This window comes from Nicotiana tabacum, chromosome 20, assembly GCF_000715075.1.
Source record: "Nicotiana tabacum cultivar K326 chromosome 20, ASM71507v2, whole genome shotgun sequence".
In the NCBI taxonomy this organism is placed as follows: domain Eukaryota; kingdom Viridiplantae; phylum Streptophyta; class Magnoliopsida; order Solanales; family Solanaceae; genus Nicotiana; species Nicotiana tabacum.
In genome coordinates this window covers 29,608,778-29,626,970 of record NC_134099.1, presented here as the reverse complement: position 1 = coordinate 29,626,970, position 18,193 = coordinate 29,608,778, and the positions used below count along the sequence as shown (strand labels likewise).

Genomic DNA, 18,193 nt, shown 5'->3' with positions numbered 1-18,193 from the left:
GTAACTCTCTCCCGAGTAATTACCACAATTTACTAGACATATTCTCCCGAATTACGCTAGTTGACATTAAGTACAGCTCACTCGGATCGCACCCAAGGTTTCGCTATCCCTAATCCCACCTTTAAACCCTTCGTATTGATCCCTTGTATACGTTAGGAATAATGTTGTTCAACAACTACCTAAATATGCACTCTCTCCCGAGTAATACACACTAAATAGGCACAGTCGATTGAGAGCTCTTCAACCAACCACAATAATAACGTAGTTGAATAAATAGAGAAAATACTACGGCAAAACTATATTAACGTAACAGGAAAATCATCCTCCAAAGTTCCATCAAAACCCTAGATAACAAATTAGCTATTCATAATAGTATGCATAACTACAATACTAGAATTCATAACCAATAATGAAAATAGGAAGAAGGAAGTGAAAAACTCGTAGAAGAATTCTCCGCCTTGCTCCTAGTGTGTTCTTTTCTCCTTAGGTCGAATCCCCAGTCTAATGTCGGTCTCTCTGTCCAATCTCGGTCTCCCCTATAAAAATGATGTTTAATAACTATTTATATGTCTAGGTAGGGTTGGGCCCAAACGAAAATACCTTCTCTCGTGTGAAATAGGACAATCACTCTGTAAAATTTGTACAGGCGCACCGCAGGCTGCGCCGCACAGGTGGGGAAGTGCAGAGAGTTGTTTCCTGACAGGCTGTTGGAAAATTGCACAGATGCGGCGCACTGTGCGGTGCAGCAGTGGGAATTCGCAAAAATGCAAAACATGAAAGTTGTAGCCCTTTCAAATAGCTTTCCAATAATATATTGTGGAGCCCAAACGGAGTTCTGAGCGAGAAGTTATGTGTATTTTACTAGACAATGCACTGTATGCCCGCTCAATTCTTCGTTTCATTCTTAACTATCATCCGTTGATCCTCGAACACGATCCCGGCTTTATTCCTTGGGCTTTTACTCAGACCTTAAAGCTTCAAATCACTTGAATTCATTCCATGATATCTACATAGCTCGGAATCACTCTTACAAGGCATAAAATACACAATTATTGCAAAACAGTAGCAATTAAAGCTCAAACTCAATTAAAGTGCAGTACATTAGAGTCTAATAAGTACTAAAATACGCAATTATAGGCTGTCATCAATACCCCACACTTAAACCATTGCTCGTCCTCGAGTAATCAAACTATACTTTATATAGGCACGACCTTTTTAAACAACTCTCCTAACTCATTATACCAAGAATATTTAAAATAGACTAAGCACAAAAGCGTAACATCTTCACCTCAAGATTTGACTCACAAGTACCACGCATTATTCACAACTCACCCACTTACTCTAACATAGAGGTCACTGAAATTACCTTTCCTTCATGAATCAAGTGCCCTCACATAATAAAAGAGAGTAGTTCTACACAATAAAATTTAAGAACAATTAGGAACTCAAGATATAAAGAATTCACCCACTCTCAGAAATAACATTTATATGCCATAAAAGATGCACCATAGGCTTGCCCGTAGTGTACTACTCTACTAATCGAGCACATTCAGTCTAGGATCAAGTAGGACTTTATTTGGTTGTAATGTAGGCTGTGAGACGGGTAGGATATATTTAGATATAAGAGTGACTACGCCTCCCTAAGTACTTTAATACATATACTTTAACATTTAAAACCCCACACTTATGTCAAACCATAACTCCACCTTCACATCAATATATATTAACTCCATACTTCTTTAAGCACAATTACATCAAGAACCATCACTTATCAAGGAATATTTTTCACAAAAATAAAACTATTTTTTTCTTTCTTTTCTTTTTCTTTTCCAATTCAAGTGGCTCTTACTTTTTCAAAACAATGCACCTTTCTCCTTATTTCATTAGTTCCACTCAAAAGCCAAACCAACCACCCCACACTTTAACTTTTACAACGTTCATAATAATTCAAGTGCTCATGAGAGGTGAACAAATTCAAATAGATGGTTAATTCAAAAAAAAAAAGGTAAGGCTTGTAATGTGGTTGCCAAAGAAACAGGATTACATGCTCAAAGGGGTTAACTACGATACATAACAATTAGGCGGGTAAAATATACATGTCTGGCTCAACAAACAAATGCCTATATCACTTCCAAGACTGAACAAAACTACTATTGTGCTTTGCAAACACACGGGGCAAGTTTTAGACATCAAATGCAATGCACTGAATACATACAAACCTTACACACACACATAGCACATAGCTCACTCAGGATTGGACTCATCAAGACACTCTAGTCAAAGCAGTTAAATAAAGTTAAGGTCATACAACTTAAGGTACTTCTACAAGAGTCAAAAACTGAGCCTAGGCGTCACAACCAAAGTACTCTCTATTCTCAAGGCATAACAAAGTCAAGAGATATTGTTTCAATTCAATTCATCTCACACTTGCTCCTATTCCAAATAAAAATAAAACTAGTTACACCTGATTCAAACAAAACCCTTGGAAAAGAACCGCGCACAAAGAAAAATCAATGGGGAATTACTACACTACCTACAAAGAAAATCTTTTTTTTTCCTTTATTTTTTTTAGACTTAAATCCCTAAAGAAAATTGTCTAATAGATCCATCGTTGGGAAAAGTCCAATATTTTTAAAAAAAAAATATTATTCAATTAAACTAACATAACTAAAGTAGCATAGAAAGTCACCTAGACAATCTCCTCACCCCACATTTACAATTGTGCATTGTCCCCAATGCACACCATACTAATAAGAGGGTAAAAGAAACTCCTTGATAGGCCACAGACTAAGTACTAGTAGCTCATGGGGTACTCAGGCTTCTCCCAAGCTTGGCACCTCACACTTAGTTCCAACCATCTGGTTTGTTGTTGCATCCTTCTAATAGCTTTGCTTTCCAAGCTCCTAGAAAATCCAAAAGCGACACTACAAAAATAATACAATTAAAAAAATAAAAATAAAAGAAAGTAGTAAAGTTGGGTCGCCTCTCAACAAGCGCTTGATTCAATGTCGCAGCACGACATGAACCATTTTTTGCCTCCACTTTGAACTTATGAATTGGACCCCAAGTTTTGATTCTGCTCTATAATCATGATCCTGGGGTGGTGGAACGAATCTGACTGGTCCAATAAAACAATATAGTATTCTGCACTTTTTGGCCTTTAGATGAGATGTGTAATCCCGCTTTCTGGCAAGAAGAATTCCAGAATGTAGGCATCGTGTTCCTTATTCCTTGACTCTTCAAGTGGATCGGATGGCTCTATTTCTGTATCATCATCCAAACACAATGTGAAAAAATGCTTGGAGTGTAGAACAATGCGCTCAACTACATAAACATTGAGATTGTCAACATCCTCAACACTAATGACACTAGAGTCAACTAAATATGTATCCTCAATATCCTTGATTGACTCTAGTATCTTTTCTACAACATCGGCATTCTCAAAATCTAGTCCGATTGATTGTTGGTGTTCTACTCTATCCTTCTCATCTAGCTTATCTCCGTATTTTTTTAAATCTTCCAGTATAATGGCAATTTCTGCAGCCAATTCATGCTCATATTGGCTACTATCCACAATGTCAACTTGTTGCGCTTTACAAGGTTCAATTAATTTATTCGCTTGAGTCTCCAAGTTGTGAATAGTTGCCTCTTGCCTTTGTATTTGTCGTGGTTTCTCATCATATTGTTCCACATGGCACTTTAACATATCCATGGTTAGTTATAACATATCTTCAATTTTCTTCAAATCAGCTTCCTAGGTTTCTTTGATCCTATTAACTTCACCAGAAAATGTAGAACCATCATAGTAAGGGGTTGGGGGAGGATAAGATAAATAATCACAACCATGAAAGTAACCATCTTGACCATCACACACATTCCACACATAAGATTGAGTTGGTGCACATAACTCGCTCTCGGAAAATTTTTGACAATTTTACAATGGCTGGTTTCCTCCACAATATGCATAAGGAGGATCAAAAGTAGAGTTACCAATATCAGAACTCTCATAATTCCAAGATGCCATGTCTCTCAAGTCAAAAATTAAAAATAAAAAAAATAATCAAATACAAAAACAAAAATAAAAGTTCAAACTTGCAACCTAGAAATATGTACACATACAGCTATACCATTAGTTCCCCGACAACGACACCAAAATTTGATCACGCCCAACTATGCCTTATAAAAAGGACTAAGCGGTCGTTGCAAATATAATTCGGTTTACAAGTCCGGAGTCGAATCCCACAGAGAACTAAGACTTAGATATAGTTGTTCAACATCGCTAAGAAACACAAGTCCAAACAATTTTCTAATTATAAAGATTATAATATTTATTTTTATCTACTTAACTAAAAAATACTAGAAAGCAGTAAAACTATGAATTAGCAAGGATAAGGATTGGAGACAAGATTAAGAAGGTCTAGAGTTATGATTTTCCCTATTATCGGAATCTTTTTCGCCACGTTTTCTATAAATTCGCCTAAGTATTCTCTACCGATCATGAGCGCTCTGACTGTTGTAACTCTATCCTGAGTAATTACCACAATTTACTAAATATATTCTCCCGAATTACGCTAGCTTGTATTAAGTACGACTCACTCGGATCTCACCCAAGACTTTGTTATCCCTTATCCCACTTTTAAACCCTTCATATTGATCCCTCATATACGTTAGGAGTGATGTTGTTCAATAACTACCTAAATATGCACTCTCTCCCGAGTAATACACACTAAATAGGCACAGTCGATTGAGAACTCTTCAACCAACCACAATAATAACGTAGTTGAACAAATAGAGAAAATACTACAGCAAAACTATATTAACATAACAGGAAAACCATCCTCCAATAGGTTCCATCAAAACCCTAGATAACAAATTAGCTATTCATAATAGTATGCGTAACTACAATACTAGAATTCATAACCAATAATGAAAATAGGAAGAAGGAAGTAAAAAACTCGTAGAAGAATTCTTTGCCTTGCTCCTAGTGTATTCTTGCCTCCTTAGGTCAAATCTCCGGTCTCCACGACGGCTCCGTGCTCTTCCTAGGTCTAAAATGTGTCCAGAGTCACCAAAATAATGTTTTTCCATGTATACATACCAAGTAGGGTTGGGCCCAAACGAAAATACCTTCTCTCGCAAGAAATAAGACAATCACTCTGTAAAATTTGTACAGGCGTGCCGCAGGCTTCGACGCACTGTGCGGCGCGGCAGTGGGCAAGTTCAGTGAGCTGTTTCCTGGCAGACTGTTGGAAATTTGCACAGATACGGCGCACTCTGCGGCGCGGTATTGAGAATTTACAAAAATGCAAAACATGAAATTGTAGCCCTTTCGAATAGCTTTCCAACAATATATTGTAGAGCCCAAACGGAGTACTGAGCGAAAAGTTATATGTATTTTACTAGACAATGCACTGTATGCCCGCTAGATTCTTTATTTCGTTCTTAACTATCTTCTGTTGATCCTCGAACACGATCCCGGCTTGATTCCTTGGGCTTTTACTCAGACTTCAAAGCTCCAAATCACTTGAATTCATTCCATGATATCTACATAGCTCGAAATCACTCCTACAAGGCATAAAATACACAATTAGTGCAATACAATAGCGATTAAAGGTCAAACTCAATTAAAGTGTAATAAGCAACTAAAATACGCAATTATAGCCTGTCATCACTTCATAATGAGATTAATGATGTGACAATTTCCCCTTTGAATAGTGTATTTTGAAGTGGCAATATTATGAGATGTTCTTTCCAGTACTGAGCCAACTTCACCACCTCTCACCTCACTGTTATAGCTAAAGTTTTGTAGATTTTTAGTGTCAATTGTACATTTTACCTTGAAAAAAGTTTATGTAAAAAAGTCGTAGGTGCGTGGGTCCATATTCTCTTTCTTACTTCCTAGGACTGCAGAATACCTTTTCCGGCGTAATCTTTCACCGGAATCTAACTCTTCTTTCTTCTTATTCAGTAATCACCCACTGTGATTACTACCAAACCTTTCTTTCTTCTAAATCAGTAATCACCCACTGTGATTGTCACACCCCTTTTCACCAACCTTCACTAAACCCTCTTAAATAAATAAAAAAAATTTAGTAAAAAAGCTTGAAAAAGGTTTTCAATTTGAAAAGTGACAATTGTGTGTTCAAAAGGATTAACTTAGAGTCGCCACCTGACATTTGATTTCGGTGTGTTAGGTCACCGTTTTTTTTCTAAAAATAATAATTTTCCTTTCAAAACACTTTGAACTCTAAAACTAAGTCTACACCAGAGATTTGGGCAAGGGGGTTCATTTGACTCGGGGAGAAGGTGTTAGACACTCCCTAAGTCCCGTAACTAGTACGGTTGCGCACTTGATCTAATCGAATGATGACGGCCTAGCATGCTCCTAGCGGTTAAGTAAGAAAGAGTACAAATATAAAAATAAACTAAAGTAAATAGGATTCTTTTCATGTTCATTCTCCTTTTAATCTTTAATTTTAATGTATTTAGACCGAGCCCAATCCTAAAGCATGTAATTTAATTAAATACTAGCGGGCTTGATCTTTTTCCGATTCCCCACGGTGCAACAATTATGCAAAATAATTCATGTATTCAACATAGGAAACACATAAAAGAAAGAAAGAGATCACAATTGACAAAGCAGAAGAAAAGAAAAGGGCAAAAATATTAAAGTGGATCAAAATATGATGAAAGCCATTTAGAGTTTAGCTAACCCCCCCCCCCCCCCCCCCCCATTCTAACGTGTCCTTCATTTTCAGATTTTACCTTCCCAGAAATCTCACTTGTATGCACCTTATGCGAGAATCACTACCACATATATCTTTCCTTGTTCTATTTTATCCACAAAATTAATCCTGTCACACTTTGCTCACAGAATTCATTCAAAGACATGTATCCTCATGTTAGACTTACAGAGGCATGCAATCACAGTTTATCAAAATGGATCAATGCATTAAAACATGTAGTCAACCCGCAATATGGTCATAAAACAAATGAATTGAACCATACTACAGCAAACCTTTTAAAAACTGATTGGGTTTTCCACTCTTACAGGACCAAAATTCTAATAGTGACAACTTAGCATATTTGAAACACATCCGTAGTAGACTCGAAACAAACAATTTTCATGTTCAAATTCCACTTAGCACGAAGAGTAAAGAAAATCAAAGAAAAAGAAAATCTCATCCACTGTAACCATTTCCATGTCTGAATAACACCCTGTATGGGAGTAGATAACAGAGCATAATCAAATTCGAACAGAGAATTCAAGCAGACAACTCCTAGGATTCATTCTGAATTAACATAGATGAAATGGAACAACCAGTTTAACTTAGTTCCTGTGATCATTCAAATTGCTTAGACATGAACATCAACTTAGCATTGAAACATAATCACCATTTGATTACCCTAAGAGATCTAGCAAACTGTTTGTAACAATTTGAAGACATGTTTTAGAACATTAATTAACTTAACTGGGCAATCATCAAACAAGGAAAGTCATGGAGGAATTCAGTAACGTCAGGCCAACAAATATACACCTACAATAACCACAAGAAAATCAGCCACTTATTCATGTTTCGCTTAATAGACATACGATTAACCAATTCAAGTCGAACACACAAAAACTAGTCATTCAGATCTGAAATAACTCCCTAGAACACTGAAACAATTTCATGAATAGATAAGACACATACTCGAGTCAATTCTTAACATCCAAGTTTCAAATAGCCCCGAACCAGTTAAATTTTGGCTCGTCATATTAAGATCGACAACACAGAAATATAGTAGGAGGCAAACATAAACCTGATATGCAAAAAGTTTGATTAATTCTGGAAGTTGAATACAAGCAAGTGCGGCAACAAAATCAAACGAAACAGCAACTAGAACTCGAACATAAACTGGACTGAATTGGCTCGGCGCTAACTGAACCGCAAATGAACCTCGATTTGCAAACAATGAACAGCTCGAACGACCTCGACTCCACGGCAAACCTCAATCAAACTTCATAGTTGAAGACCAAGTCAAGAATCCAGTATTCGCTTTTTTCTGTTTTGGAAATCAAAAGAACAAACTAAAAAAACTCTAACGTTCTTTATATAAACTGAAATTAGAAAACGAAGATTGCCAAATCAGAACTAAAAACCTAGCTTGACGCCTCTCCAATTTTCTCTCCCTTTTCTTTCGATTTTTTTTCTGTCAAAATCTGAAAACGAACCCCTTATATATTGAACCTGGAAACCTCCAGCCTTTCTCTTCAAAGAACTGAAAAATCTCTCAACCAAGTAAGCACGTGGTTGAATGGAAGGCTTGGATCGATTGATCAATCCCACGCTTCCCATTCGTCCAACACATACTCGAAGAGACTCTCAGTCGCGCGTGCAAAAACGAGTGAGAAGAAAGAAATTAGTTCGAGAATATTCTTCACGTGGTTTGGATGAAGTGGAGAAGAGAGAGAGGATGGGGGGACCATAGGGACCAATGAGTGAAGTTTTTGGGTGGTCTTACCATGGCTGAAGCGCGGCTAGGATGGGGTGAAGAGGGGACGCCATTTGGGTGGTGTTACATTAGGGTAGGGTTTGGAAATATTAGGTTTTTATGTCAAGGTAAGGATAAATCTTGGCCGTTGGATGGGAAATAGATTGATGGCTGAGATCTAATGTGGAGATGGGGCGGGGCGGCGGATTGGATCAGCAGGTTTTGGGTTTGGGGCGTGGGTCAAGGGGTTATGGGATTGGGCTGCCCAGGTTTGGGCCTCTATTTGTGTAGAAATGGGGATTCAAATTTGTACTTCTTCAATTTTAAAGTCCATTAAATAACAAACTCAATCTTTTAAATTAAAACTAAACTAATTCCGATTAATTAAACAAATTATGCGATAATATGAAACTACATATTTTTTTATTTTTATACATATTATTATACTCAAAATAAAAGTGAAAAATCATGGTAAAAACAAAAGATATGGCTATAAAATATTAATAACCTAAACTAAATAGAAATAAGGTAAAACATGAAACTATATATATACTGTATTTATTATTATTATTATAGTTTTTTTTTGTGCCTTAAAAATGGTAGTGAAGTAAAATCTTATAAAAATAAACCCAAATTTTTTGTGCCTTAAAAAAATAGAATTATAATTAAAATAAAGTGAAGTCCTATAGAAATAACTCAAAAAAACTAGGATTTTTAAGGGTAATACTAATGTGCGGGTCAAAATTACATGTCTACAGTGATTACTACCAAACCTTTCTTTCTTCTAAATCAGTAATCACCCACTATGATTTCTACCAAACCTTCTTCTTAGATTATCAAAGTAGTTGTTTAGATCTAATATGGGAGAAAACATGATATACCTCAATGATGACTTCAAATCTTTCGATATCACCAGATGGAATTCTAACAAATACACATGATTTGAATGGGTGGAGAGAAGTCGCAATATGATGAGACGCTCATCCATGGGCAAAAAGACAATGGAATGGTTGTGCTTCATACTTAAAGAAGCTTCGAAAGATCAGAAGAATCTAGTGAGGAGATGGAAGAATAAGGAACATCTGATAGAATATTTCCGCACTAGGAAATTCAATGCTCACGGAAGGTATATGATTATCTTGTCATTAAAGGGAGAGGAAAGGTCGGTCATTATTATGCCAGAGTTGGCCTTGAATGCAGGTTGGAAAGACATTGCATTTAAGATAGAGAGATTCATTTATTATGGCCCCAAGTTGAGTGAAAAAATACCACCCAGATACATCGTGGACAAATAACCTTATGCCAAAGCAGTTAAGGAGAGTAAATGGCAATCCAATACCCTTAGAGAGGCAGTAGTTAGTTCAAATAAAGGAGACAATTCTATTATGGAACGACACGGAATTGAGGACACTGGCCTACTCAAAAGATGCATTATTGGGTACTTTGGAAAGGATATTACTGAGCGACCGACACTAACAAACATAAGGAGATGGGTTGTTGCTTCTTGGAATAAAGCTTTTGGGGTCAACATGTACGCGATGACTGGTAACATGTTTCTATTCGAATTTCCAAATAGATATATGGCCGAGCAGGTTTTGCAAGGTGAATGGATATGGAAAAAGTTCAAGTTCCATCTGGAATGGTGGAACTACAATGTTGGTTGCTTATCAAATTCTCAAATAGTGGAAACCTGTCGGATTAGAGCCATAGGGATTCCCCTTCATCTCTGGTCACAAAAGATCTTCAAAGAAATAAGAGATCTCTGTTGGGGTGAATAGCTACTAAAGAAGAAACTAACCTCAAAAATCATCTCAAGTGGGCCAAAATCCAAGTTGCTGGTGCTGGCAAGAAAATACCCACTAAAATTTTGATTGAAAGAGAAGGGATCAGATTTTTCATCCTAATCTAGACTGAAAAACAAGCAAGATTTGAGCTGAAATCATCAGAAACCCTAGCCCGTGCCGAAGAAGAAACAGAGAAAGGTACAAATTTCACAAGTGACCAGTGGACAGAGAAGACCTATGAGAAACCAACGGTTAAAAGCAGTCAAACAGCTGTAAATATGATGGGGAAGCACATGGGGTGTACTTTACTTCATGTGAAGATTAAAGGAGAGGCACGTGTGCAGCACATGCAAGGTCCAAGTTCTATTTCAACAGATCTGGGCCTAAATAGCACAAATACTGGTCTGAAATTAAATGGGCCTGATCCAGCGGCCCAGGTCAATTTCAATGACATTTCACGGGAGCCCAATGAAGACAAAAGAGTGACACCTTATTTTGAGGAACGTGGCAGCATCTCAAGTTCGAAATTTTAAGAAAATAACAAAGAGAATCCAATTCCCTCTACAACCCTCGAAATTATAGCACATGCAACAACAGATAGGGAATGCGAACAACCTGAATATGATGAAGAGGCAGGAAAATTGGGACAGAATGCAGGGGAGCTCACTGTTCACACGAAATTAGGGGAAGATCAAGTAGATAGCAGGCTAGCGGTCCAAAAACAACTAATTCATCTCAATTCTTAACAAAACTGGGAGGTAGAGGAGGTTACTCCTCTCTCAATTCAACACCAAAATTCAATAATGGATAAGGATATGGGCGCGACACTATGGGTTCACCAGAACATGATTAAATTGGGAAAAATGTTCGGAGTAGATTTTTTTTATCACAAAGAAGAAGAACCGGAGCTGCTGATGCAAATTGACAGTTGTAGACAAGTTAGAAGAGTAGAGACAGAGGTGGAAGTAAAGAAACAAAGATTCAAAGGCTCACTAAAATTAAAAGGTCTAGCTTTCTTTGATGTCAAATTCAAGAGTGATGGAAAAAGAAATAGGGGAAAGACCTATCAATTATTGCAATATGAAGATAAATCTAATATCATGGAATATTAGGGGATTAAATGACAAGAAGAAATGAGAGATCATAAAGAGTCAAATAAGCAACTGGAAGGCATGCATTATTTGTATGCAAGAAACAAAATTGGAGGGGGATATCAAGGGATTTGTCAGTCAAATTTGGGGGTGGGGGTGGGGAGATGGGTGAGGTATGCATGTCTAGAAGCTAGTGGCACGAGAGGGGAAATTTTATTATTATGGGACCGTAGAGTGTGGAAAGGGGAGATGTTACAAATTGGGTCATACACGCTGACATGTAAGTTCGAGGCTCTCTTACAGAACTTTTAGTGTCATATAACAGGAGTATATGCTCCAAATTGCAGAATTGAAAGAAGAACAGTATGGAGGGAACTTGGTGCAGTGAGGGGTCTTTTGAATGGCCCTTGGACAGTTTGTGGTGACTTCAATATCACAAGGTTTCCCATTGAAAAAAGGGACTGCCTTAGGAGGTCCAAAGAGATGGTGGAATTCTCAAACTTCATTGAAGACATGGAGTTGATAGACCTTCAACTTGAAGGAGGCTCCTACACTTGGTTCAAAGGGGATAATCATACAACTGCTTCTAGAATTGACAGGTTTCTAATTTCAGAAGAATGGGATGATAGCTTCAGAAACATCAAGAAAACTATCCAACAAAGGTTGATCTCTAATCATACCCTGGTGGCCCTCTGCTGTGGTGTTTGGGAGCAAGCCAAATCATACTTTAAGTTTGAAAATTGGTGGTTGAATTCTGAAGGTTTTGATGACAGAATCAGGAACTGGTGGACAACTTTTGAATTCTCAGGAAGACCAGACTATATTTTAGCTTGCAAACTAAAAGCCCTCAAAGGCAAGCTAAAAGAATGGAGCAGAAGTTGTAAGGGGAATTTGGGAATGCAAAAATCTAAACTGATGAACCAATTGGCAGAATTTGATACAATACAGCAAGCAAGAGCTTTGATAGAGGAGGAGTCAGTGAGGAAGGCAGCTGCCCTCATGGATTTTGAGGAGCATCTCAAGAATGAAGAAAGTGCATGGAGATAGAAATCTAGGACCCTATGGCTCAAAGAAAGGGATAGAAATACAAAGTTTTTTCATCGCACTGCCGATGCACACAAGAGGTACAATAATATTGATCAACTGATGATCCAAGATGAAACAGTGGAGGAGCCAAGTAGAATAAAGAATGCGATCATTGAATTCTATAAAAAGTTATACACAGAACCTGAAGAGTGGAGACCTGCAGCCAATTTTTACAACTGCCCCACTATCTCAGATTTGGAGAAGGAATTTCTACAACCAAATTTGAGGAGCAAGAAGTTCTGAGCTGTCTGAAGAAGTGTGCAAGTGACAAGGCCCTAGGCCCTGATGGTTACACAATGAGTTTTTACATTAAGTGCTGGGATATTATGAAGCAGGACATCATAAAGGCTTTTAACAATTTTCATTCTCAAGAGATGTTTGAGAAGAGCTTCAATGCAACATATATAACACTGATTCCAAAGAAGACAAGTGCTAAATAACTAAGATATTTTAGGCCAATCAGCCTGATAGAAGTTTCTACAAGCTGCTCTCAAAAGTTTTGACTGAAAGACTGAAGAGGGTGGTAGACAAACTAGTAGGTGCTCAACAGATGGGTTTTATCAAAGGAAGACAAATAATGGATGTAATGTTGATAGCCAATGAAGCAGTGGATCAAGAATCAAAAAGAAAAAACTAGGAATTCTATGCAAATTAGATATTGAGAAGGCCTATGATCATGTCAAGTGGAGTTTTTTGTTGAAAATGCTAGAACAGATGAGTTTTGGGCCGAAATGGATCAATTGGATGAAATTCTGTATCTCTACTGTGAGATTTTCCATCCTCATAAATGGATCTCCTAAAGGTTTCTTCCCTGCCAATATTGGTCTAAGACAAGGTGACCCCTTATCTCCCTTCCTATTCATCATAGCCATGGAAGGTCTGAACAACATGGTTAAGACAACAAATGTCAATAGATGGGTCAAAGGCTTTGAGGTTGACATGAATGGTGCTAATAGTCTAGAGATCACACATCTCCAATATGCTGATGATACTCTAGTCTTCTGTGATGCTGAAGAGAAGCATCTTAGATATTTGAGGATCATCTTGGTTTTATTTGAAGAAATTTTAGGACTTCACATCAACTACAGAAAGAGCCATATTTACCCCATCAATGATGTCCACAATATGGAGCAACTGTCACTTCTACTAGGAGGATAAGTAGGGTATTTACCTACCATCTATCTGGGGATGTCTCTGGGTGCAAGATCTAAATCCAAAGAGATTTGGAATTCAGTTATTGAAAAATATGAGAAGAAGTTGTCAAGATGGAAAGCACAATATTTATCAATGGTGGGGAAGGCTAGTCTTAATCAACTCAGTTTTAGATTCACTTCCCACTTACATGATGTTGTTGTTCCCAATTCCAGCTGGAATTATACAAAGATTGGACAAACTCAGAAGATCCTTCCTTTGGCAAGGGAATAAGGAGAGAAATGCCTTCCATTTGGTCAAATAGAAATACATTACAGTGATGAAAAGGCAAGGTAGTCTGGGAATCAGAAACTTGAAGAATCAAAGCAAGACTCTCAAAATGAAATGGCTATGGAGGTATTCTCAAGAACCCCAAACCTTATGGATCAAAGTGATCAAAGCAAAGTATGGGGAGGAAAATAACTGGGTGTCAAAGGAAGTTAGTGCATCATATGGAGTTAGTGTGTGAAAATCCATCAGGGAATTGTGGCCTACAATGAAGAATCACACTTTCATAAGAGTGAACAATGGAAGGAAAGCTTCATTTTGGAATGATAACTAGTTGGGGAATGGATGCCTAAAGGAACTCTACCCTGATATGTTTGGTTTGGCACAAAACCAACAAAAGACAGTAGCTGAGATGTGGAGTTCTCAAGGATGAGAACTAATTCTTAGAAGGCCGTTGAATGACTGGGAGATAACAAGATTAACTGACCTTTATAACAATCTGGAGACATTTAAAGGAATACAGAAAGGGGTGGACTCACTTTGGTGGCAGAGGCATGACAGAGGGGTCTATCAGGTTAAGGTAGCATATAAGATTTTGAATCAAAATAACCCACAGATAAGAGATTGGCCATGGAAGCATATATGGAAAACTAAAGTTCCCTATAAGGTAGCTTGTTTCACTTGGCTAGTAGCAAATAAGGCTGTCTTAACTTAGGATAATCTCATAAAGAGAGGAATCTCTTTGTGCTCAAGATGTCTTCTATGTGGGGAAAGTGTTGAGACATTTAGCCATCTATTTCTACACTGCAAGATAACAGACCAACTATGAAATTTTTTTATTAATCTTAGTGGTATTTCATGGGCAATGCCCCATAGGATCAATAAAGTTCTTTTTAGTTGGGAAGAAGCTGGAGCTGAAGCAACCAACATAGATAGATGGAGGACTGTCCCAGTATGCATCTGGTGGACAGTTTGGAAGGAAAGAAATGCTAGATGTTTTGAAGACAGAAGCAACTCAGTACATAAGATCAAACTCAATTGTATTCTTCTTTTTTGTTTTTGGTGTAAACAGATTTACACAGAAAATATATTATCAATCATAGACATATTAGGATCTTGCCAGGATTGCACGCTAGCAAATCTAGTTAGCATTTACCTGTAAATATGATTTCCAATACAACCTATATACTAATTTATAATATATTCAAATGTTATCATTTCAAAAAAAAATTATGTAAAAGAATTTTTCAGTGAAATAATATTGATCATATTTGACTATTTTGCATTTATGGGAAGTAAGACTGATCAATTGAAGATTTACTACCCTTTTTATTCTTTAGTTTTGAGAGATGGAAGGTGGGTTGCAGTTGGGGTTGTAACCTTTGTTGGGGGGGGGGGTCAACTTATGAATTAAATTGATTGATGAAAAAATGACACTATATAGCCGGTGTAAAAATAATAGCCAAAAAAATGTATAAGATTTGTATATTTTTGTATATATATATATTGTATGTTATATACAAAAATTATTTATATACTTTTTCGGCTACTAAATAAGATTAGTTTTTGGCACGGGCTAAAAGTGATAATACCCCTTAATTGATTGGTTTGGGACATATTTGGACCTAGGCCTTGTTCAGGGACTACTTCTCTACTAGTAGCATGGGTTAAGTACTCCTCCTAAAAGATTTTGGGCCAGTGAAATGTTCTACTATGCAAAAATTGCACGAAATTAAAAAATAGCCAGATTTACAAGTGGTCGTTTAAAAATAGCCACAATTTAAAAAGTAATCGAAATTTAGCCACTTTTCATGTAAAGATAAATCTGAACAAAAACACTGTTTAAAATCCGGAAAATACTCCAATATATATAATATACTCCAGTATATTATATTGGAGTTCCAGTATAATATATTAGACTTCCAGCATAATATACCAGTCAAGCATAATATGCTGGAAGTTCATACATAGGTGTTCTAATCTCCAGTATATTATGCTGGAACATTCTGCGTATTGGAGTTCCAGCATAATATGCTGGAAGTTCATACACAAGTGTACCGATCTCCAGTATAGTATGCTGGAATTTTTCGTATTGCAGCAAAATAATGACTATTTTTCAATGACTTTGCAAACGCTGGCTATTTTTGAATGATCAGTCCAAAATTGACTAGCCCGTGCTATTTTTACGCAAAAACTGGATGGATGTGTATCTAAATGAATCCTCAAAAATTGTTAATTGGGCTCAATATTGCTTTACAAAAAGAAGAGTTTCTTGGTTCTATATTTGTGTTTATCATTTCCTTTTTGTCTGAGAGGCATTGAAGAGTCACATTTAAATCTTTCATTCTTTCCCCCAAATAGAGAACTTGTGGTAACACATGTGAGTCTGAAGAAGCAAGTCCGATCATTTAACTTTACACCTTTGATAAGCTTGCGTGGCATATTTGAAGCGTTTGAACTTTGAAGTATAGCTTGTAATAAAAACGTGAGAGAGTTGTTGATATCTCTCCAATTTATCAAATCAACGAAGAATTAATCTAAATAGCCACCCAAACATTTAAACTAAAAATAGTTGGTAGATGTATAATATATGTATGCTCCATGTATAATAAGTAAATAATTAATGTATAATCTATGTGTATAATTAATATATTATCAATATATATTAACTACGAATAATAAACAGTTAATTCGACCGGCTTTATATGTAGAGCTCCCACTCCATTTTAAGTAGCAGTAGCATAAAACATTGAAGTAATAACTAGAAAAATATCAATTGAATTTGAATTTGATTTTGAAAGTTGTGAAATTAGTATAGGATATTAATATTAATGGAATGGTATCAATTTCTTTTTTGCAACATTCATATTTAAAAAAAAAAGGTCATACAAATTGGAATATAAAAATTCATCACTAGCATCATTGTGCACAAGAATCTTAATTAGTTTTAGTGAGCTATGTTGTTGATCGTGTCAGATATTTAAAGATGAATGACTTTTCAAAGATTCAACACGATATTTTTTAAGAATCCAAGCAAATAACTAGTGATTGCTATCAGACTTCCAAACTTATTTTTGGTTAAGTAAATAAACTTAAGGCTAAACTTAACTAGAAAGATATCAGCTGATTATAGTTGGAGAGCACCTTAAAGCGAGGGGAACCCGCTCCACTCAGTTCATTGGCTCCCAACAATGTGCTAGGGTTATTTTGGCTTTTGGCATGTTATTACAGAAATGGATTCAAATGTATATATCTATATGATTCGAGATAAAAACATGATGTAATAGTTGCCGTGGCATGAATAAAAAGAGCGGTTCGGTGCACTAAGCTCCCGTTATGCGCGGTGTCTAGCGAAGGGCCGGATCATAGGGTCTATCGTACGTAATTTTACCCTGCATTTTTGCAAGGAAATATTTTTACGGCTCGAATTTGTGACCTCCTACTACAGGAGGTCGCGTGGCCTGAATCTTGCCCCAAAAATGAGCAATATATTCGAAACTTTGATGGAAAAGAAAAAAAGTTCTTTATTAGAACCAAACTGATAAAAGGCAAGAATAACATTAAGGGGTCGTTTGGTTGGAATACGGATTATGCCGGTATAGGTTATGTCGGTATAAGTTATGTTGGGATAAGTTATGCTGAGATTAGTTATGTTGGGATTGTTGTTTATTCATTGTTTGGTATATTGTATTAAGAATGACAATTGCATAACTTCTAAGAAGAAGGTATAAGTTATACCGACGCTAATTACCCACCCCTCTATAAGGTATAAGTTATCCCGATGTTAAAATTAACACCGGGATAATATACCTGATTTGCTAACCAAACATAATATTAAAATAATATTAAAATTTTAAATGATCTTTATACCTTCTTGTGCCTTCTTATGCCTCGTGCCAAACGACCGGAGGAATCAAGAATTTGATCAGTTAGGAAATAGGCAGAGAAGCTCATGAGCACATGAAACGGCAATATACTGTTTTATAAAATGTTCTCTTTTCTGCCATCTAGACATGGGCACGCACGTGGGTAGTGGGTCCCATGAGAGTGACCCTACACGTGTGACATCACCACTCCTGAAATATAGGTCCCTTTCAACTTTCGGACAATGCCTTGTCTTGTCACCAAAGCTCAGTTTCTTCGTCAATTGGGCCCCCAAGTACAGTAGGTTTTACAATTTTTTTTAAACAATTATACTAGGAATATATAAGACTATATATAAATTATACTCTCTTCGTTTCAATTCACGTGAACTAATTTCCTTTTTAGTTCATGCCAAAAAGAATGATCTATTTCATATTTGAAAATAATTTACCTTTATACAATGATTTATAATCA

The 18,193-nt window shown here is 36.6% G+C and overlaps 1 long non-coding RNA gene across 1 annotated transcript; it reads right to left on the bottom strand.

Annotated features, from left to right (window-relative positions):
* Positions 1-4,801: 4,801 nt before the first annotated feature.
* LOC107762648 (uncharacterized) lies at positions 4,802-8,656 on the bottom strand. Its single transcript, XR_001642851.2, has 2 exons — positions 7,804-8,656; positions 4,802-5,565 (listed from the first exon to the last, which is right to left on the bottom strand). It is a non-coding gene; the product is annotated as an uncharacterized LOC107762648 (long non-coding RNA).
* Between the last annotated feature and the right edge of the window lie 9,537 nt (positions 8,657-18,193).